This window comes from Empidonax traillii, unplaced genomic scaffold (genome assembly GCF_003031625.1).
Source record: "Empidonax traillii isolate 1590-97213 ecotype Southwest subspecies unplaced genomic scaffold, ASM303162v1 scaffold426:size1138770, whole genome shotgun sequence".
NCBI lineage: Eukaryota > Metazoa > Chordata > Aves > Passeriformes > Tyrannidae > Empidonax > Empidonax traillii.
The window spans coordinates 1,041,593-1,064,295 of NW_020955619.1; the positions used below are offsets into that span (position 1 = coordinate 1,041,593).

Below are 22,703 nucleotides of genomic sequence, written 5' to 3' on the forward strand. Positions count from 1 at the left end.
GTGTTTGAGCTTTCTGCTGATGCAACCTTCCAACAAGCTCCTGGTACCCATCTCTTCTGGTGTTAACTCACGCAGACCCTTTAGAAATTGTCTTTGTTCCTAAAATGTGTGATTTTTCTAGGAGTTTTTCTCTTGCTGTGTTTAGTCTCTGAGTTGCTTTGCTGTGAACATTTTTTTGTGAGGATTGAGAGGGTTTTTTGAATGGCAAATTCTTGCTGCCTCCCTGCCCTGCTCTCAGCCAGCCCCTGACATAGTGAACATCCCTTAGCTTATCCAAATGCACCTTGTAGTGCAAGTGGAGCCAGCAGTGGAACTGCAGGTGTCAACCACTGTTTTATTTTTCACTCTATTTGGGATTTTCCCCGAGTACTGAGCAGTTCTGGGCTTGTCTTCGGCATTTTACTATTGTATGAGCACAAGTTGATAGAGAAAGAGCACAATGTAAAGATGGAGTGACAACTTTATAGCACTGTGGAAGGGCTGGAACTCAGCAGAAGCTGTGTCAGAAATTCCTGTAAAAGTTTTTTCAGACGCCCTGAAGTAGATCAAATGTTCCTCTAATCGCACTCATGGTCAGTACCCTCATTGCCTGCCCCTATTTCACTGATATAATCCTATTTCACTGATTAAGGCACCTGAATTGTTGTGATCCCCAGTGACACTGTGTTTCTGTTCTCTGGTGGCCGCGTGGGCCACAGTTGGGGCCGTTCCGGTGCCGCTCACGTAGCTCAGTGTGGGGGTTCCTTTTGAACTTTGCCCGAATTCTGAACTTCCCAGAGAATGTTGACTGTCAGAATAGCCATGGAAGCCTTCTAATGTGTCTAATTTTAGATTAGTGATACCTTAAATTCCTGTTTGTTAGTTTAATAACTTCCTTTTATAAATGGATTTTGCACATGAAGGCTGAGCAGAGCCCAGATAGGGCTGCGGGTGATGGTCCCTTCTCCACGGTGGCTCCCGAGCCATAAGCAGTAGGACATGACTAGGAGCAAGGGTACTTTGCATCAGCTCTTTGATAAGGAGGAAAAAGCACCAATTATCCTTTTATTTTAGGTAATTTATTTTTTTAATCATAGCTAAAATTTAAACTATGCACAAGATCTTAAATACATGGAAGTTTTAGGAAGGAGTGTGGCTTTGCTGCTAAGGACGATAAAGAACTGAAAATTCTGATCCTGGATACTGAGAGAATAAAGATTTCATTGTCATGGCTATGTAAGATTGACTTAAGTTCTCAGAAATTCAGTCTCTCCTTGGAGAGTAATTCCCAGGAGCCAGGGAAGGAGAATGTGTTTTCCCAAACAGAATTAATGAAAACTCTTGTTGAAAATCCAACAACCTCAGACCCATGATTGTCACTTCCCTAGTGCACAGAGTGTTCTGGAGAGCTGGGCAGGGTGAGTGGGTGCCACAGCCATCACAGGGGGACATGCACCATCCCAGGCTCTGTGGGACAGGGAATTGCCCCTCACTGCAGGGATTTGAATGTATCTGATGTCCTGGCATTAGACTTTTCTGTTGCCCTACACCGAATTGCTGCTTTTCTCTGTTTTGATGCCATTTTGGTCTCTGGGAGTTGCTCTATCTGAGCTTAACGAGCACTTACAGCTTTTAATCTCTTTGTAGAAGTGCTGCTAATGTTCTTAGATTATCTGAATTCCACACTGTGGTATAATATCTGTTTTATATTATTTTATTCATGCTTTTGTTTTTTTTTTTATGTAAACTGTTCCTTATTGTTGTTCAGAAAGAAAAATTAAAGCTCTATTCTCTATGGTTAATGTATTTTCCAATCAATAAGATCCTGGTTGTTCTTTCTGGCTACGTGGTCCCTGGGAAGGGAGGGAATGGGGATACCCCAAAAAGGGAGCGCCCAAAATGCTTCCTTTGCCAGCACTGGGGGTTGTCTGTGCTGCACCCAGAAGTGTTTGTTTTGGGAGAACAGTGGGATGCTCAGTGCTGCTATCCTTGTTCTGAGATCCAGGTCACTGTCTGGGAGGGTGATGCTGGATTCCACAGGGCACAGGGCATCCTCTGTGTTGTGCCCAAGCATCTCTGTCATGGTCAGGGGTTTGCAGAGACATTACCAGTGCTGAGAAACCAGCCCTCCACATCCCTTCATATCCCACCATATCCCGCTGTCCTGAGCTCACTGGGGGTGGCCCTTTCCTGTGACTGTCCTTTCTCAAGCTCAGACCTTGAAGCAGCTCCACACACCCTGAGCCCATTCCAGAACCAGCCCTCTGTTCCACAGGAGGTGAAGAACAGCTCTGCTGTGTCCCAGAATCCCAGAGGGCCCTGGCACAAGGACAGCCTGGAGCTGGGACACGGTGGTGATAATTTACACCCGTATGTGATCCTCCACTGCCAGTGGGGGATGTGGAAGGCAAGGAAGTGCTCTCTGAACAGGGCCTAAAAATGATCTTGGACTTGATCTCATTCACTTGCCTTGGTATTTCCGGGATCGATCTCCAGACCTTTAAACTGGCAGTGATAGGGACGGTCTGTGGAGCCTTTCTTGCAGGCAACAGAAGGGATAAGCTTTTCATTAAAAAACATGAGGAGGATGAGAGGAGAGAGGGAGGATGAGCCACCCTAGGTCCCTGCCACTGCTCAGGGCTGGCACTTGTCCGCCCCTGGGGACTCCAGAAAGTCTTTGGGTTCTTGTAGGGCTTCCAGCTCTCCCCAGGGTGGGTCTCGTGTGGGTACAGGGAACATTCCCAACCCTGGGAATGCCATCATTATGCCACCCTTTCAGCAGTGCTGTGTTTGTCTCTTCCTTCCCTGGGGAGGCAGGAGGGATCTACAGCACCCCAATGTCAGGTTTAAACAGCACTAAGTTTAAATGCACTTCTAAAAATGGGAGTGCAAGGAAGAATGGATGCTCATTCCAGATTACTGCCTCTACATACTTATGAGAAGAGGCTTAATTAAATAAAGCCTGGTATTTAATTAATCCCTAATATGTTTGCTTCTCGGGGCATGTTTGCTCTAATGGCCCAGCCCCAGTTTCCAGTGCAGGCTGAGGGTTTGCAGGGAGCTCACAGCTCAGAACTTCAAAAGCTGATGAAGACACTCCCCAAACATGCAGCGTTTGCAAAATGCCAGGGTGGGATTCAGCCAGCCATTGTGAATGTGTTAATCACTGATATTAATTGGCAATCTAATCACCAGAGGCCAGGTCCCCAAGGTGCCAAAGCAGGAATGTTCTGCGTTCCCGGTGTGGAGAGGCTGGCAAAAATCCTGCTGTTTAGATGGAGGAAAGTAAATGATCCTAAAAGTGAATTTCATTAATTTTTAACTGGGGATACTTTCTCACAAAAGCAGATATCCTGAGGTAGTGCTTTGAAGTGCACGGAAATTTCCATCGGAGTTGCCACCTCCACGCAGCAGAGGAGACAGCAGCCGGAGCAGCTCTGGAGAGGCTGCAGCTCTGTGTGCGGTGCAGGAAGGAAAGCAATGCCAATCCCTTGCAAACAAGGGCTCTTCACGAGATGCCCATCATCAGCTGGGGTCAGAGGACGGGAATTCCTCCAAGGGGTGGTGGCAGCCCCCATACTTTTCATAGACAATTTTGATCCTTTCCACCGTGAGCCGGAGCCTTCGGATGCCTGTGCAACCGTGGTGGATAAACCAGCTCCCTCTGGCATGTGCCAGGGCAGCCCAGTGGTGGCTGGGGGGACGGGGGGCACTGGGAGCTGTGCTGGTGACCCCAGCTGTGAGTGCTCGTCCTCACACACCCTCCTGCCAGGCTCAGGCGCCAGCGGCCGGGGAGGACCCGGAGTATTTATAGCCCGTTGTTAACATGCATGAATGGACACGCTGAATCCTGGCACACACCGAGGACTTGCAGGCTGAACATCTGCTCAGGTGTCCTGGCAACACCCCTTGTACCTCTGCCTTCTTAAGGTGTTCCAGTATTTCAGAGAGGCCTTTTCCGAAGGAAAATAAAGCCAAAAATACAAAGGCCAATCCCTAGCTGGGGGTAGCAATACCTGGGCTGATCCTGCAGAGAGTCCCAGTTTGCACAAACACCACTACCTGACCCTGACACAGCTCTGCTTCCCTACCCAGCCCAGCAGCATTGGGAGCCAGAGGACTGTACAACTGGAATAGGCTTTTCCAGCCTGGGCTTGGGCATCTCATGGTATCAGAGTGGTTTGGGCTTTAAGGAAGGGACATTCAAGCTCATCTCTCTACGCCCTACCATTTGTAGGGACACCTTTCACTCTCCCGGGTTGCTCCAACCTGGCCTTGGACACTTGCAGGGATGGGGCAGCCACAGTTTCTCTGGGCAACCTGTGCCAGGCCCTCACCACCCTCACAAGGAAGAATTTCTTCCTGAAATCAAATCTAAACCTCCCCTTTGACAGCTTAAGTTCTCCTTTTGCTCAATTTGAGTGCTGTGCCTGAGGTAGAGCACTCTGTGCTCCCGCATTTCCAATGAGCTTTGGGTGTACCTCACAGCCATGAAAAACAAGCTCAGATCCAAGAGACAACAGAACTGGGAAGTGTTAAGCCAGTCCTTAAGCACAAGGAAGTAGCGTGCTTTTTTCCTGGAACGTCTCTCAGGAAGAGAAAGCATTTCTGCAAGGCCTTCAGCAGCCGTCTTGGAATGACATGTGAGCGCTCAGGACTTATCAGAGAGTTCTTAGATGTGATAGTGCATGCATCGAGATCATCCGTGCTGGTTCTGTGGATTTTCCAAGCACATTCCAGGAGTTCAGCGAGGTTGTTCCTTGGAAGATGCTGCTGTCACTGCGTGGGACTTGGGGTTCAGGGCACGGTCTCTGCTTTAGGGACCAACCTGGCCCTTGGGTGGATGAGTTTGAGCTTTTTTTAGTTCAGCAAATGGAACACGGATCCTCGGCTTTATCGCCGTGACTAAGGACGTGTTGTTGTTGGCTGAGTTACAGGAGTGCGCTGAAATCTGAGTCACTCTTCTGCTTGGGAAAACAAAAGCAGACTCCCGGGGAATCTGCATCCCTTTGTTCTCCCCACAGGCCCCCATGCCTGACCATGTCCCTGACAGTGCCGGGACCAGGATGGGGCCATGTCCTCACCCAAACCAGCACAGTCAAAACCACCAGAGGCTGTATAATTAGCCAAAATCCCCCACCCACTGGTTTTTATCTCTGGTGCGATAAAACCTCTGCAACGGTGCAATCTAGCAACCCCTTCCTACTGGAGTGCATTATACATACAAATTTGATGCTCAATTATCCTTGTTTTTTTGTCAAGGATTTCTTGGCTCTGGTTGCTTTCAGCAGCTGAGATTTGACAGCCTCTGCCTTCCCAAATTTCTCCTATCTGGAGGAACAAGTATTTTGTGGACACTGTGGTATAATCCTACAGGCCCTTTTAGAGTGATGATGCTCCTTCTAGGGCCTGGCAGAGCTCAGCCTTCACAAGGGCAAAACAGATGCTCCAAGACAGACTGTGTGTTTCACAAACTCTTCCCCTTAAACCAGGACATGCTCTCCTGTGTTCCTTCTCCCAGTCCTGCTCCTGAGTCAAACTTGGGGGTCGGAGAGACAGCAATGGGAGTCCTGTGGCCAGTGGGGTTTTATTGGGAAGGCAGTGCCAGGTCTGTGCCCTCCCTGTGCTCTGAACCAGGATGCTCTCTGTAGCTCTGCACTGATTTCCATTGTGTATGAAGAGGGAGAGGTAGGAAAGAGGCTTTTAAGGTCTGTTGCCGTGGTGGTGATAGGGAGTGGGAGGATTTCCTGCTTTCCTTTTTGCAAATTATCTATAGTGGGCACGAAGCACCTTCCTGCAGTGCTCAGTGCCTGAAGAGTGGGGAGAGCTCCTGGCTGGTTCCTTCTGTGGTTCATCCTGAGCCGTCACAGTTTTGGCTCTGATGGGAACACTTCTCTGGTGGAGGGTTGCAAGGCAGGACACTGAAGTGCTTCCTGCTGAGGGCCAGAGTGTTTCACCCCCACATAGGCCTGGCAAGAGCAGTTCCCCTGATCCAAACAGAGTGTTTTTGAATACACCTCCACCTCTTCAATAACAGGAGCAACTGGCTCAGCAGGAAGAGGTGGAGACTATTTGTGGCTGGAACAAAGGAGGGGATCTTGTCATTGCAGCCAGTGTGGTCAGGCAGAGGTGGGACAAGAGCAGCTCTTCACCCCCATGGCAGCAGAGCAGGGGCTGTGGGGTTTGCCTGTGACCTCCCCACCCATGTTTCCACCTGCCCTCAGATTTGCAGGTGTGTGATGGGTGTTTGGCAGTGGTTCCATGTGCCATATGCAATTAACCCATTTCTCCACTGCAGGGCACTGACAGACTGTGCGAGAGGAACTGGATCATGGAGCAGCCCTGCTGCTGCACGGAACGTTCACTGTTATTCACTGTTTTATGTTTTATGCAATTCTTAGCTTAGTTCTGAAGAGATCCCAGCCTGAGAGTTAATTGTATGGTGGAGAGGAGAAACAGGGGCATTACTCATCCGAGAAGAGGAGCCTTTTGTTTGAAAACTGGGTTTAAAGAATGGAAACTTCTCATAGATAAGGGGCCTGTCATTTTTTTCAAGTGTATATTGCTGCATATCAACACACCAGCGGCTCTGGTGGAGTCATAAATCAAAGGGTCAAAGCTCAAATGTCTGTGAGGTGGGTCTGGCAGCATCAGTTGCCACCCACACTGCAGAGAGCAATGACAGCCCTAATTTGCATACATGGGGTAGGGTCTGGAGCACCAGGAGCAGCTGAGGGAGCTGTGGGGGTTCAGCCTGCAGAAAAGAAGGCTCAGGGGGGACCTTCTCACTCTCTTCAGCTCCCTGACTGGAGGGCAGAACCAGGTGGGGGTTGGGCTCTGCTCCCAGGGAACAAGGGACAGGACAAGAGGCAACAGCCTCAAACTATGCCAGGGGAGGTTTAGATTGGATATTAGGGGAAATTGGTTCCCTGGGTTGTCCAGACGTGGAATAATGGGTTGCCCAGGGCAGTGATGGAGTCACCATCCCTGGAGGGATTTAATAGATGTGTTGATGTGGCACTTGGGGACATGGGTTAGCGGTGGCCTTGGCAGTGCTGGAGGAGCGTTTGGATTTTATGGTCTTAGAGGTCTTTTCCAACCCATAATTCTATGATTCTAAAAGAGCCAAAGTGGTGGGTGGCAGTGGGGTGGCAGTTCTGCCCTGTTCTGGAGCTGGGGTTCAAGGGCTGACTGTGACAGCCTGGGGGGTCCCTGTCACTGCAGCACTGCAGGTCCCACGGTTGGCCTGCACGACAGCCATTCCCTTTCCCACATGTTTGGGATGTCCTCAGGTCAATAAGAGCTGGGTGAGGATACGGCCCCTCTGGGTCTGCACCGGAGGCTGGTGGAGCCCAGGCCTGCTCGGAGCTGCTGCCTCTGCCCCCGAGCGCTGCCATCCTGCCAGAGCAGCTCCTGCTCCAGGCCTGCCGGGGCTTGAACCATCCACAGTTTCTGTGGCCACCTGGAAGCTCCCAGGTCTCATCTCCCCAGGCCTTTGCAAAGGCACAGCAGAGGCTCCTCCTCAGACAGTGGGAAATGAGACAGCAGCTTCTTGGGAACACGACTGCTCTTCTTGAAGTCTCCATTTGAATGGAGCCTCCCAGGGGCTGTGGAACCTCTGGAGCCTGGCTTGGCCAGTTCTCTGGCTCTGTTGCTGCGTGTAGGTGTTTTTGTTTGCCATTAAGCGGCTCCTGAATAACTGATCAGATGGTTTCATTGCTCCTCAATATTTGCTGAAAGCCCCGTGTGCTGGAGCAGGGGTTCCCAGCCATGGGTGGAACAAGAACCACTTCAAAGAGGTGTAAGAGGCAGTTAACACCCTCTTTGCAGAAGCACTGATCCAAACCACGGATCACCCTCATCCGTACAGGAGGTGCCAACTGCCAGCCACAGCCTAAGCTGCAGGGAGGGTGCTGGGGGGGGGAAAGGTGCGTGATGGGATGGGTTATGGCTTGGCTTCTGGAAAAGAGAAAGGCAAATGAGTCATGGAATTGGGATCCCTTTGTGTGGTGAAGATAAAAGGGTTGTTAAGGTGGGGAAAACACCTATATTACCCTGATTTGGGAGCAAGGGAGGTCTGTGGGAAAGGGATCCTAATTTAAATGGGATGTGGGTGTACACAACAAGGGTGGGGACAGAGGAGATGAGGCGAACTCCATATTCCTGAAGCTGTTGCATGTCTGGATGCTTTTGTTCCTGAAAGCTTTCCACTGGCTCCCATCCATGCACCTGCTCAGAGGCAGCTCCCATGCACCCGTACGGCTCCCTTGGAATGGGGCATGGAGAGATCCATCAGCTTCATTGGCTCAGGACCCCAGTGCCCATAACAGACGGGAGATTTGGGTTGGTTAATGGCAGATGAGGGAGTTCCCCGTGGAGGGCAGGGATGCAGAACTGATCTTTCCAGGTCCTGCCAAGAGATGGGACAAGGACACGGATCTGCCTCTCCCTTTGCCATGGCTTCATCCTGACCCGCTGCTGCCATGCTCTGCTGTCAGCCAGGCTCTCCTGCCTCCTGACATGAGTCACAGCCTCTCCGCCCTCGGAGCCGACCTTGGACTCCTCTGTCAGGGAACCACACCTTTGGTAATGACAAAAAGCAGCATTTGGAGCGTTTAAATTGCCACAGCTGTGGCACAGAGGAGGTGCCCGCAGGCAGATCCAGTGGGTGCTCCTGGCTGAGGAGAAACGTTCCCTGTTCTGAGGAGAAACATTCTCTGGTCTGAGTAGAAAATGTTCTCTGTCTGAGGAGATTTTCCCTGGTCTGAGGAGTTATGCTCCCTGAGCTGGGCTCCTACAGCTCCCAGGCCATCATGGCTGTGCTGACCTGAGGGATGACAGAAGAACAGTGGTGGGCTGAAGGGACTGTTGTCCACATAACCGGATTTGTTACCCTGTGTTCAACAAGCCAATAATGACACACTTGAGAGAGACACTGATTATTTATCAGGGTTGTGCAGCCTGTGTGCTCGATGGTATTCCACAAATCCAGCACACCCCACTGGACTCTCCCTGCTGTTATTTATACACAGAAATTCAGAGTTAGTAACTTTCCAAGTACAGCTCGTCTATTAGGATTGGTCAGTAATTTCCATACAAGTTATGTAACCCCAGTTAAATTCTGTGTATTATCAGGGGAAGGGTCTTCTTGACCTAGAGACATGAATTTAGTATCATAATGAACATAGTCCAACTAAGGATATATGGATCTTGAGTATTTTGCCAAAGTAGCAATGCATGCACAGACATACATCAACATCTTGATTTACATACTTAAAGGTTATTAGTTCCAGGATGTCCTTGACTAAGAGATACAGCTGCTGCCTATTCCGCCGATTAGAATCACAGATTTGTTAGGTCTGGAAACAGATGGGTTGGAAACAGATGGGTATCTGGAGATCATCCAATCCAACCCCCTACCAAGGCAGAATCACCTGGAGCAGGTGACACAGGGACTTGCCCAGGTGGGTTTGGAATATCGCCAGAGAGGGAGACTCCACACCCTCTCTGGGCAGCTGTTCCAAGGCTCTGCCACCTTCGATGGCAAGTTCTTCCTCGTGATTTAGTTTGTGGCCATTGATTCTTGTTTTGGCGCTGACATCACTGAACAGAGCCTGGCACCATTCTCTGACAGCCCTTGGGAATACTGGTATAGATTGATGTGAAACCCTCTCAGTCTCCTCCAGATTAACCAAGCCCAGCTCCCCCAGTCTCTCCTCGCGAGGGAGATGCTCCGGACCCTTCACCATTGTTGTGGCCTCTGGCGGCTCCCCTCCAGTAGCTCCTTGCCTTTCTTGTACTGAGGAGCCCAGAACAGGACACAGCAAAAACAATCTCGTCACATCCCATTTTACACCACCCTCTCCCCTCCAGCCGCTCGCCCTCAGGGCGCGGGGCCGGGACTCGAACCCGCGCCCCCCGAGCGGAGCAGGTGGAGAGGGGCGGAGCCAACCGCGACCGCTCTGAGCGGGGGGAGCCCCGCCCCGCGCCCGGACCGCGCGGTCGCCATGGCAACAGCGGCGCTTCCCGCGGGGCCCCGCGGCCGCCGGGGCGAAGGGGCCGGACCGGCACCGGGGCGGGACATCCCCGCCTCCCTCCAGCGCCTCCCGCCGCCGCCCCGCAGCCCCTCACCCGGGGGAACGCGGAGGGCCGGACCCCGCCCCGCCCCGCCCCCGGCCGTGCCCGGCCGCCGCTCGCCGCCGCCGCGGGGGAAAGGCCGCTGCGCTCCCAACTTCACGCAACTTCCCCGGTGCGGTGGAGCCGGCGCAGCCCCGCGCCCGGTTCTTCCTGCGGGAGCCGCCGGCGGCTTGGCTGGGTAAGTGGCGACAGGGAGCCCGCGGGGAGGGGTAGGACAAAAGGCGGCTGGTGCTCGCTCGCCCTTGGGGCCGACGCGGGACCACCCCCCGTGTGCCCGGGGCTGGCGGGGAGCGCGGAGCGCGGCCCCGGGGCAGCGGGGCGCTCCCGTGCCGGCGGCTGCCCGCGCTGCTCCCGCATGGCCCCGCGCCCAGGTGTCGGACCCCCTCGCTGCCGCTTTCTCGCTGCGTCAGAGCCAGGGCTCGTGTCCCCGTGTGCTAAAAAGAGGCAAAAAGCCTCCCCCCTTCTGTGCTTTCAGTTCGTCGGCTGGAGGTGAGGATGGGGCTGTAGGTGGCTTTGGTGGCTGGTGGGGATGATGCGCTGGTGGTTCTGGGGATTTAGAGCGTTATTTTGTAATCCAGGAGGGCTGCAATTATCTGTTCCTCGCTGGATTAGGGATGGTAATGTGCTTGGAGGTCTTAAATGGACAAATAAAGATGTTATCCCCCCTTCTCCCTCCCTGGTTTTACATCCGTGCGGCTGCTCCTTGGGCAGAGCAGGAGGGATTCAAGCATTCCCGAGAGTGGTATGTGACTCCTTTATGCCTTGGATTTCAGGAAATATGTTATCTGCTCTTTAAAACTACTTTTAAGTGCCAGTTTAAGGTCGTCACGCTGGTTCTTTTTAATTGGGGATGCACATAGCTTTTCTTCTTGGCATTGTATGTATAGAATCGTAGAATCCTAGCATAGTTTGGGCCGAAAAGGACCCTAAATCTCATCTCATTCCACACCCCCTGCCGTGGGCATGTATTTTTATTTTGGAGGCACTCGGGTGTACGGATTTGTGGTGTTCTCATGTTACGCAGCTCATTTATCCATTTTTCCTCCTAACTCCAAATCCAAGTGATTTACATGTGCACAGAGGGACGTGAGTTCTGCTTCTGGGTGGAATTACTGATCCAAAAGATCACGTGGAGGTCAGTTCCCTGAATTTACACGGAGTTCTGTGCTCGGATTTGGGAGGGAGCAGCACCAGGATTCTGAATGGGAGAAGCTAATCTGTAAAATCCCAGAATTTCCTGTGTGGTGCTGCGTGGAGTCGGGTGGAAAGCTTTGCCTTCCTGAGCCCGCCTGCAGCATTGTTGCTGTTCTTGCCTTTCTCCCGTCTGGAGGTGGGAGATTAATCCCATGGATTCAGGTATTGACTTGACTTCTATTTCTGTGGCGTAATCCATGTGATTCTGATTTGTGTGTGGGGAATGGGATTAAGGGAAATCACAGTTGGCAGATGGTGGAGCTCCTCTGTGCCATTAGGAGAAATCGTAACCTTTGATTATACCTACAGATCTGATTCTGTGGAATTTGGTAATAGAATTGCATTCCAGATCAAATATTGCTCATGATAAAATACCGAGATCGTGTTAAAGTAGCTGCAGCAAACAGCAATGGATGTTTTGTCCAAACTGGTGCTTTACTCCAGGGTGGTAATTGCAGGCAATTTTCCCCGTCGGCTGAGAGGTAAACTCTGTTTCCAGGGTAACTGGGAAGTTGTTCAGCTGCTTCTGAGGTACTTTTAGCCAGAACTGAAGGTTGTTGGTATTTTCTTTTCCTTGTCTCTCCTCCGCAAACCGGAAGGATTTGCATCTTTCTAACAACCAAATGAAAACGGGAGTTTTCTTTGTTTTCCTGTGACGTTGGCAGGGTGTGGTAGGGAAGCAGACAGTGTGTGGCAGAAATGCTAATAAAGTTGCCTGGCAGCTTAATCCAGGTAAAGATTTTCTCAAAAAAAAAAAAAAAAAAGTCTTTCAGGAATTTATAAACTTTTCCCCCCTTTTTTTTTTTTTTTTTTTGTTAGACTTTTCTTCACTGTATGCTGTGCTTTTTTCTGTAAAAAATGTCAAGGATGTTCATTAGCAAGTAAAGCTATAAAGCCTTTATACTTTAGAATAGTTAAAGAGGGAGGAATTCTATTTAACTAGAAGTTGTAGCCTGTAATTCCATTTTGATAGGTGTTTAGTTTATTGAAAATAGATGTGCAAACTTTAGTCTGTTTCAGACGATGCCCTGAGCTAATTCCAAGCTAAGTGTTTCCTTTCTAATATATAGAAGACATAGAACAGAGTGGCTCTGGAGTGTCACGGTATGGAAAGTCCCTAAAAGAAGGCAAATTCTAGGACTGTGTCCAATTCAAAGACTCTCGTTCGTCATTTTTTGCTGTCTCATTTTATATGTGGCAGTAAAGGACGTGCATGGCCCCAGCCCCAGGGTTGTGCTCACGCTGCAGTTCTGGAGCTGCTGGTCTTATGGCAGGAGAAAGGGCAGAGTACCCGTCTGTGCTCCTCCTCACCTGGCTCTGGACTGATGAGATACCCATGGATTCGGAAAATTTCCATGTCTGATGATGAAGCAGTTTTTCCCTCTGCCTTACTGGGGCTTTGTGTAGCTGCAGTTGTTTCTTGGGCTATTTTATTTCTGTTTTCAGCCACGTGCAGCACTGTCACTGTGGAGGCTGATTGAGCCCTTGTGTGTGCAGATTCCCCCAACAGTGGCAATATGCTTCCTGAATGCCTTATTTCTCCCAAAAGGAAAAAAAAAAAGCCAGTTGCAACTTGGAAGTAGGTTTTATTGAAAGAAGGAACTTCTGACTTTGTTTGAGAAGTTTACCAATCCTTCCTGCCCTATGGGCTCAAGGTGACATTCAGACCACATGTAAAAGAAGCAAGTCCTGACCAGCAGGTAGATGGAGAGCTTTGGTATTCCTGCTCCCGGGATTCCTTGCACGGCTCTGTGATTTTGCTTGGGTGTTGTCCTGGACTCTGCTCCATTCAGCACTTCTGTTTCTCTGGCTACTAGATAATTTTGAAACCAGTCCTGTCACCTGCCTTCTTGCTTGGTTACTGCAGAGTGAAAAAGGAGCTCTCTCTCCTTGGTGAGGAATGTGTTGCTGTTCATTGCCTGGTCCCTTTCTTGGGATTAGTCTGTTTGTTGGTCATGGAGCTTCCTCCTTTCTGGTAGGTTTTCCAAGTATCAGAATCAAACTGATAGAGCTCCTCGTAATCATTCTGTCACTGAGTTTGTAAACAGAGGTCAGAAAACTTCCTATAGTCTTAAAAATTCAGTGTAGTGGTGCTTGTGTGGAGTGCTGTGCTGATCAGAGACACGGGGCTGGGGATCATGTTGGAGAGGATTACTCCGAGTGTCAGTTGGGGACACGGTACAGTTGTGACTCTCTCTCCCATACCTTTGCCCGCTCATGTGTTCAAAACGTGCACCGATTTCTTATCGAGGCGTATCATGGATCAAGGTATTTCTCTAAGACTTGGCAAGTTTTCTCAAATTGTTATTCCACAGATGCTGATAACTCGTCATTGCTCACTATCTAGGGGAATTTTTCCTTGGCAAAAGAGTTGGTCATGCTGAGTTGTGTGCTGGGTAGTCAGTGAAAGATTTGACTAGTAAAAGGGTGTGCCTAAATGCAGATTTGGAATGTCTGCATCAAGTTATGTGTAACATCACTATTCTTTTCTTATTTTCAAGCTGTTTCTTATAGGATATTTTCCTGCATGTGGTTGGAAGTCTTTCCCTTTCCTAGCTGGGTAAATGTACGTGATGCTGTTGGCTGTAGGGAGGTGTGCAGTGTCTTAGGAAAGAAATTAACATAAACGAGCAGAAAGACTAAGGTGGGTGCAGCTTTTGGGGCTCCTTTTTCAATTCTCAAGTAGCAGCATTTGGGAGGAAAGGACCATTTCAGTGAATCCTTTCCAAAGCCATTCATGGAGCAGGAGATCCTGCTGTGAGCCGTGGGCTGCTTGGAAAAGCGAGACTGAAATAAATGCTTAATCCTGCAAGCCCAGGCATGAGGCTTGTGGTGATGCTGTGAGCCCAGTCTGTATCACTGGTTCGTGTCTGATGCACAGGGGTGACTGGAACCTGGGAATGTTGCAGTATTTTAGGTGTGTTTTTGGTTTGTATGTAGGAATCGCCCGAAGACATCATAAGGCAAAAGCCACAGACTTTTTGCTTTTGCTTCAGAAATCTATTTAAATGAAGAGTCCCTGGTTGTGGCAGTAGCCTTTGCAGTGTAAACCACTGCGTGCTTGCCTTGAGCTTGCAGCCGAAGGGACTGGAGTAATAGTGTTGGGAGAGCTGTGGAATTTGCTCCACAGCAAAGCAGTCTTGAATCCTGACCACGGACCTGGTAGGTTTAACAGCTTAACTTGAAGACATCGTGCTTGACATGCTCTAGGTGCACCTGCCCCACACAGCTGAACGCACAGACTTTTCCTAATAATGCCCAGGAATTGGCTGTGGATGTGGTGCCAGTGAGATGGGATTGTGAGGCTCCGATTCCAAGAGATGCTCTACTTGCTAGATTGGAAGAGGTGAATGAACCTGACTGCTCTCGTCCTTCATTGCTTTGTAGTGACCTTGAAGGACATATGTGAACTTCTTTCTGAACTCTCAGGCCTTTCTTTTTCAAGCTGTGTTCTAGGAATAATTAAAAAAATAACGAGCAACAAATGAAAACCAGGGCAAGCCAATTACTGTTTGCCTCGAGTGGGCTTCCAAGGGTGAAGAGGACTTTCCTTGTCTTTGGTTCTGTTAACTGGCAGGAAAACAAAACCCTAGATATTAAGTGTTGTCAAAACACACTAAATTTGGTGTGGTGACTGTTCTGTCTTTTTGCAGCTATTGGTTAAAAAAAATTACTAATGTTTCCCTTGTTTTTCTCATGACTGGTATGACCTGAATGTCTGATCACAAAGGGATATTTAAGTCTACGGAGTGATAATTTTCCTCAGGCCTAGGCTTAAATAATTCAGACTCTTAAAATTAAGCTGTTGATGGAAGCATACTTAATCTTTAAATTCTTTTCTCCAATCAAGGAGGCTTATTTTCTTGCTTCCCACTGTCTTTGATTTGTTCTGGGAATACATAATGCTGGAACTTTTGCAGACAAGGAAGCCTTCAGGTAGCTTAGGGATATTTTCCACTGCGTCTATATAAATAGGAGATCATTAATACATATTTTCTCAGTTCCTGAATGCCTTACAATTGCGTTGAAACAATGGGAGTTGAATTTTCTGTTTATGCTCTTCGTCTCTATAAAACACACTCGAGGAGAGGAAATGAATTTTTTTCTGAGGGTTGTGTGAATGCAGTGATGCAGTTTGAGCAGTCCAGGACACAGAGGGTTATTATCCCAAACATTGCTTGTTTGTGGTTGAGTCATGTCCTATGAGCACGCACTTAAATGCTGGGGGCTGGGGGGATCTGGGCTCCTCTAAAGCCACTTACAGAGCTGTTCATTAAAAGTTCTTATCAGAATTAAGTGCCGAAACTTCCAGTTTTGGGCTAGAGTAAAGCTGCTGCTTGCCTGAAAGGAGATAGTGTTGGTCTTGCAGCAGAGCGAGAACTGAAAGCTCCTTACTATTGTAGTAATTATGAGTCAGGACAGTCATTAGCCTGCTGTAACGAGCAGAAAAAGATAACAATCCAATTGGTGGAGGTTTGTATCCGCAGTGTTCACTTGGAGGGAAGAAGTGTCTGCTCCAACAGTTCCTCCAAAGGGTGATGCCGCAGCATGGTCACGGCTCGGGCTTTGTAAGTCTTGTCTTACTGCACAGAATTAGTGTGAGCTTTAATGTGGGGTGGGAGGAGATCTGAGCCTTGTTTCCAGGTCAAAACAGCCCTTTCATTTGGCTGGGGGCTGGGAGTCGCCATGAGCCGAGTGGGCTGTTAGCTCCAGCTCCGGGCTTGACCCAGTTACGGCGCAGCCGGCACAGCTCCGGCGCGCCGGGAAGCGCCAGCCCGGGAATGGGCGCTCCAGCTTTGCTGCGGGAGCAGCACTTGGATGCAGAGAAGACGGACGGCAAAAATAGAAGAAAAAGAAGTTAACTGCGTGTTGTTGTTCAAATCTAAACTACATGGGTTTGGTGCACTGGGAGGAGGTGAAGAAGTGAATGCTTTATTTCATTAGTTTTTCTTTAATTCTGGTAGTTACAAACAATTTTACCCTTTGTAGTTTCTAAGGGTAAAAAGCTGCCAGTGTTCTAGTGAAGTGTGTGAAAATAGGAGGCTTTGTGTGTGCTTTTACTGATGCAAACAACATTGTTGCCATACAAATCAGCCTCTTCTGTTTATATTTTCATAGTGACTGTTTTTGTAGTCTCAGTATTGGTTAAATATGAGCTTTCTGTGCCTTTCAACAAGTGATGTTAATAAGTGTTAAGTTCTAAAACTGGTTATTCCTGCTGTCGTAAAACGAGGCTGATCTTTATTTTACAGCGTTGATGAGACTCTGAAAGACGCAAACAGGAGCGGAATTTAAGTTTTTCTTTATTCTGCTCTTTTAATGAGCTCAGCCTGCGTTAGGCCTGGCTGCTGTCTCAGTGAAGCCGTAGGACCGACGACTCCTCCAGGGAGGGACTTGTGCCAACATTTAAGAGGGATGTTTATCTGCTGCGAGGATGTTCAACCATACAAGGCTTTCAATGGACAAAACTGCCTCATCCGTAACGAAAGTGCGCAGCCTGGCAAAGTCGGGATGTGTTTTAAGCAGAGTTGGAATTTCTGGCCGCTGTAATTGTTTGATATTTCATGAGAACAGTGGGAATTCTTCACTGACCCAAACAAGCACAGATGCTTTTACAACGAGCCTTTCTGCTTGAGCTGAGCAGCTTGTCTGGCTCGCTCCTTTACTGAGGGACCTTGCAGAAATGTCCCTTTTATTATTGTTGTCAGACAGTGTCTTACTGTATTGGCACTATTAAATGTCAGATATTACTGTAATGTTTTTAACAATATGATGATTGCACAGTTATCTAAATATCACCCTGTTTTTGCTGTATACTTGCAAAAATGATACAGGCTGGGTGTTTTGCATGTTTGAGCCTGCAATAACAGTTTTGTCTGATAGAAGCTGTGGCTACCTCATCCCTGGAAGTGTCCAAGGCTGGATTGAATGGGGCTTGGAGCAACCTGGTCTAGTGGAATGTGTCCCTGCCTATGGCAGGGGGTAGAATAACATGAACTTTAAGTTCCCTTCCAACCCAAACCACTCTGATTCCATAATATATTACTTGGATAAATCAGTATATCTTTAGCATTTCTAAAACATGTTTGAATTTATGTATCATAATTCTTACAAGTCATTATGATGTTCAGTTTACGTTTTGTAAATGAATATTTAAAAAAATAATGAAATCACTGCAGCTCTGTGATTGCTGCCTGCAAAGGAGAGATTAAATGATCTGATTTCAGCATTTCCAGTAGGACTTCAGGTCTTTGTTACTCTCCTGAGTACATTTTACCTCATAGGAAAGAGATGCTCGCTGTTGCTGCACCGTTGTGTGGCTGCCAGAGAGGTTTCCACGTGTGTGACCTGCTCTCCTGAAACTTGACAGGGCAGGGGATGTTTCCTTGACTTCTTCCTCAGTAGGGTTGAATCTCGGAGCACATTGGAAATGCTCGTCAATAGCTACAGGTCAGCATTTCAAGAAGGTCAGGGAGGCTGTTTCTGCCTGGTGAGCATTATGCTAATTCAGTTGTTAAACATATTGGAATTGCGCTTCCTTTTGCTTCTGCAGTGCTTGCAGATTCCATCAGAGCCTTTGCTCTGCGCTCAGAGTACAGAGGGTTAGTTTTGGATGGGGAGAGGCTTTTCTTGTGTGCTGTTGTTACTCACATGCAAGAAACTTGTGTGCAGATCTCAGTTTGAATCAAATTCTTTACATGAAATATTTGCTCAAATAATATCACTGTCACATTGGTGCATATACACAAGGAGCAAATTTTAGGAGATGATGCCATGATGGAGAGGCTGAAGCCTTGTTTAAGCCTTGTTTAAGATGAAGTATACATTTTCCTCTTCCAAAGACACTTTTTTGAAGCACATGTGAAACTCAGGCTCTGGTACTGACACCTCTTACAAACAGTATTGAGCGTTTTCTCTCACACCTGGTCTTGAATACTGGGAATGTGTGTTAGTATTGTTTCCTAACCAGCATGTGTAGTATCTTCAGAGATTATTTGTGATGTGTATGTATGATATATGTGTAAAATAATGATCAGACAGAATGTTGTTTTTGTTGATGGGGACTGTTGCACGCAATGTGGAATGTGGTTAATTTGGAATCCAGGTTTTTTGCACTGTAGATTTATGGCTGGCTAAGATGATGTTTGTACAAGCTTGGCTCTCTAAGGAGCAGCTTAGTATATTTTTTTAGATAGTCTCCAAAATTCTTGTTTTGGTTCCAATGAGTTATTATTTTTATTTTTTTTTTTTAAAGTATAACAGCTTTAATTCCAGATTTGTACACTTTGAAAATGTGGAAAATGGTTACTTTGAAGTTAAAGCTCTTGCCGTCTTCTCTGTTCAGCTTGGCTTCAAAAGTGGTTGTGCTCTCGTGTCTGTCACGTCCTGTCTAAAAACCCTGGGAAGCTGGACTTGAACTGGGAGCATCATTACACCTCGGGACAGGTGGAGCCTTCCCACGAGTTCTTGGGCCAGGATGACTTATGCTTCCCTGCCCACCTCCTGCCCAGGGCTAGTCTGGATTTTTCTTACTGCTTTAAAACCCTTATAAACTGTGGTCTGCTCCATGCTCTGATTGTGTCGGCTCGGTCGGACACTGCGAGGCAGCTCTGCCCCGGAGATCTGCCTCTTGTGTCCCGTTAGTGACGCTGCTTCCACCAGGACTCAGTTTCTGATGGGAGCATGGAGAAGCCCCCAAATCCAGCATTTTGAGACTGTCTTGAGGAGCGTGGAGAAAGATGCAGGTGAGCATCCTGGAGCTTCAGAACTGCTCACAGCAAGTGGAAGGTGAAGGATGCTGACTGTTTGGAGACTGGGCTGTCTGGGGGTTTCCTGCGCTGCTGCTCCTGCCAAGGGGCTGTTCGGAGTCCCTGGCATCACTTTGAGTGTGGGTGCTGTGGCCAGCATGGGATGGGCTCTGGTGTGGGGCTGTCTTAGCTCCTGGAGCCTAAGCTGTAGCTGCTAATGATTCAGAGAGAGAGTCAGCATCAGAACTTGTCTGCAAACAATGACCAGAGTGTGCTGTTGGCTGATCCGACGGCCCTGCTCCCACTTACATCTGGGGAGGAGGCTGGAGTGAAAAACTTGTTAAGGCATGAGTGTATATCTTAAACTATGTAATTAACAGGAGGTTGTTTATAACTGTTTAACCAGTATTGGCTTTAAACCAGTGTCCAGGACAGTGTTTGGAATAGGTTGGTCTGGCTTTTATTAGGCATCGAAGTCTGTGGCATTTATCATTTTTGCTGCAGAGCAAACAGGCCGCACTCTGCCTGAACACTGGGCAGGTTTGGTCAGGCAGAGCTCTCCCATCCTGTCTGTCTGCTTTTGGTTCACCCTGATTTTTGAACACTTTGGTTCTTGAACCTGATGACTCCAGGAAGGGGAACTCAGGCTGATCAGGGCGATTCCTGGGCAGAGTTTGTGCCCGGTGGTTTGTGTGGACATTTGTCCATAGTTTGCTGGTTGGCTCATACGTGATGAAACAAAATGAAAAAATGACCCAATCTTCTTCACTAAGCAGGTATCACCTGTTGGCTTATCAAGTCTCAAAGCTGCACATTACTGGAAAATCAGAAGAAATTATATTTTGTGTCTAAATCCCTTCTGAAGCGTTCTCCACTGGCTGCTGTCTCATTAAAGGGGCTGGGATGGGTGGATCTTTGATTTCCCTGGCCAACTTTGCCACTTCACATTCAGCTCCTTGGATTGGATTGGCTCTTGTTCTGTAAATGATTTGACTCAGGTGGGATTCCTCCTGCAGAAATCTTGGATGCAGTGCCAGCTACCTGTTGTTTTCACAACCACTTCGTCCCACTGTTGGAATTTGTGGATCTGTAACAAAAAGGACAGCAAGGTAGTTGGCTCAGGAAATTTCTCACTAGCTGCAGGACTTACTGTGCCTCTTGAGGTCGGTGGACATGTTTCGTGCCTTCCAGAGGTATCCAGCAGTGTTAATGGTGAAGCTAAACGTGGGATCAGTTGATCATGCTTTGCGGGGTGGCTTTTTGGGGGCACTGTGGACAGAGCTGGGGAGCTCAGAGAACTCAGTGTATCCTGGTTTTGTTTAGGGTCAGATTTCAGTCAAAGGAACCTTCTTTGTAGTAACTTCAGAAAGGTGTTTCTAAATTCTCAGGTTACTAAATCCCTTCTTTGGATATGCCCTGAGAAATTCGGATCGGCTGCCAGGGCGGCTGTAATTGTGGTGTGAGTGCGGCTGGGTGGGGGTGGTTTGAGGAAAGCTTTTTGGTCTGGGTGCTCACAGACAAGTGAGTGCTCATGCTGAGGTGTTCAGGTCTGGATGAACTGGTGAGAATGCGATCTAATTTTTGTTGAGCTCCGAAATAAGCCTATGCCAACTATTCATTATTATTCTGCCTTGAAATGTAGGAGATCTCTACACCATACCATGCATTTGAAGTGCATTTATGTTACTCTTCTATCTTCATTTTGATATGTTACAGTGCTTCTGTGGCCTCTGTGCTTAAGAAAGTTAAAAAATCTCTACTGTTCACTTGTGGTTAAAAATGCCCTTCTGTGTCAAAGCTGGGAGTGTGGTTTGAGCAGCCCTTGGGGTTCCCTGGGCCTCTCTGTCCATGTGCTGGACCTGGGGATGTTCCACACGAGTTCTTGTGCACATCCAGGCACTCCCAGGTTCCTGGTGCCACCGTCTGGACTTCAGAGCTAGTTTTTCGTACTTCAGCTGTTCTTCTTTTCTTTCACTCCTTCTTAATAAATACGTTATGTTTTTAGTGCTTGAACTTTTGTCTTTCAATTAATAGGCAATTTTTCCCTTTCTGTGCCTTCTCAAGCATGTAGGGAGATGGAGGGGATTGTTTAGTAGTCATAATGCTTCTAGATAGTGTGTTATCAATAATTCATTACAGGCCTTGATTTTGCTGAGTAATGTTGTATTTCTGAAGAACAAGGTGGTGTAATGATGCATGTGCAGGCTTGTTGCTGTCAGAGTTCTTGGCTTAAACATCCTTTTGTTCAGAAGGAGGAGAAATGCAGTGTCACTGCTCTCATTCCTCATAGTCACACATAACCCTCTGAGCTCCGTTCCATTCGTGTCACTTTGGGGGAAGGGGAAGCTCCTTTGTGGATTGCTGATAGCAAGAACTGGTTCCCAGGTAACAAAAGGAACACATGTACAAGTTGGCAAGACCAGCCAGTGGTTCTGAGAGGGGCATTTGCATTAATGAGGGAAAAAACTATTTCCTGCATATGTGAAAGGCCAGATGTGCCCACTGAAGGAAAAAAAAGAGCCTTATCATCAAGGCAGCAGCAGCTCCTCTGGCACGTCAAACGTTGTTGACAGAGCAGATTTTTTATGGTGTGCAGCTCAGGACTGTTTATTGATGCCTGACAGGAGGTAGCACCCTGCTGTAGCACCGGGTCCTACCCGTGCTGAGTACACACAGAAGGGATCAAAGAGCTGTCGGAACATTGGCAACAACCTGAGAGGCAAAAAGATTCATGTCTCAGTATGTCATTTGTTGTAGAGCAGAAGATGACATAAGGGATTTTGTCCCAGGAGTGATAAACGCCATGAAGAATTTGGCTTTTATACCAATATTTTATTTGACTCAAAACAGATCCACTCGCCTTGCTAATCCAATGGTTTTTCAGTATTTATGGGACGTGAGTGGAAATTGTAAATCTGAGGGTCACGTCCATTTGAATCTGAATGAGTTTTAATGGCACCATCCATATCCTGAAAGGCATGACTGGAGTAAAAATATTCCAGTTTAAGGTTGTCAATAATGAGCTTGTTCAAAATTGGGTCATCTTTTATGTAAAGATTTTGAATTGATTCTGTAGGAGCTGGAGCTGGGGCAGAGGAGAGTTTTTATCAGGTAACTCACCTGCATTGTGCCTGGTGCTGGGTAAACCAGCATTGTCTGTGCTGTGAGATGTTGGCCAGTCAGACCTGAGGCTGAGGTTGGATTTTCAGTGTGGTCTGGCTGCTGATAAGAGCACTGGGAAGTTTCCCCCAGAGTTGATGCCAGTGACGTGTAAACCCAAATCCAAATTCACTTCTACTATTCCTCTCATTTTGCCTCAAATATTTTTGGATTATGGGGACTACATGTTAAAAACAGTACATCATAAAATCTCCTCTGTGTTCACACATTGGAGAGAGCAATGTTGGGATCCACTTTTACTGGCACACGAAGGAAGCTTGTCGGGAGCTGGGTTTGCCTTGGCAGTGCCCGTCAGCCCCGTGCCTGCAGACCCGGGCTCAGGATGAAGGTGCTGCCAGGGAGGTGGAGTTGTGTTGTTTACTAATGCCAGCTCTGCCAGTCTGTTGTCATAGTGCTTCTCTTCTCCACCAGTAATGGTGAAATATTATTTCCATGGGTCGATACTGCTGGGGTGCAGCTTCAAGC

General features: G+C 48.0%; 1 protein-coding gene across 3 annotated transcripts in view; it reads left to right on the forward strand.

Annotated features, from left to right (window-relative positions):
• Window positions 1-10,040: 10,040 nt before the first annotated feature.
• The window catches only part of KIAA1671 (KIAA1671 ortholog), a 68,441-nt gene continuing 55,778 nt past the window's right edge, over window positions 10,041-22,703 (forward strand). The window contains exons 1-2 of one of the 3 annotated variants that reach the window (XM_027894337.1): window positions 10,041-10,294; window positions 11,179-11,251. The gene's annotated coding sequence lies outside the window, so the exon portion shown is untranslated. Of the gene's footprint in view, window positions 10,295-11,178; window positions 11,252-11,285; window positions 11,473-22,703 lie in introns of those variants that run through there. The other 2 variants (XM_027894336.1, XM_027894338.1) reach the window with 2 other exon arrangements.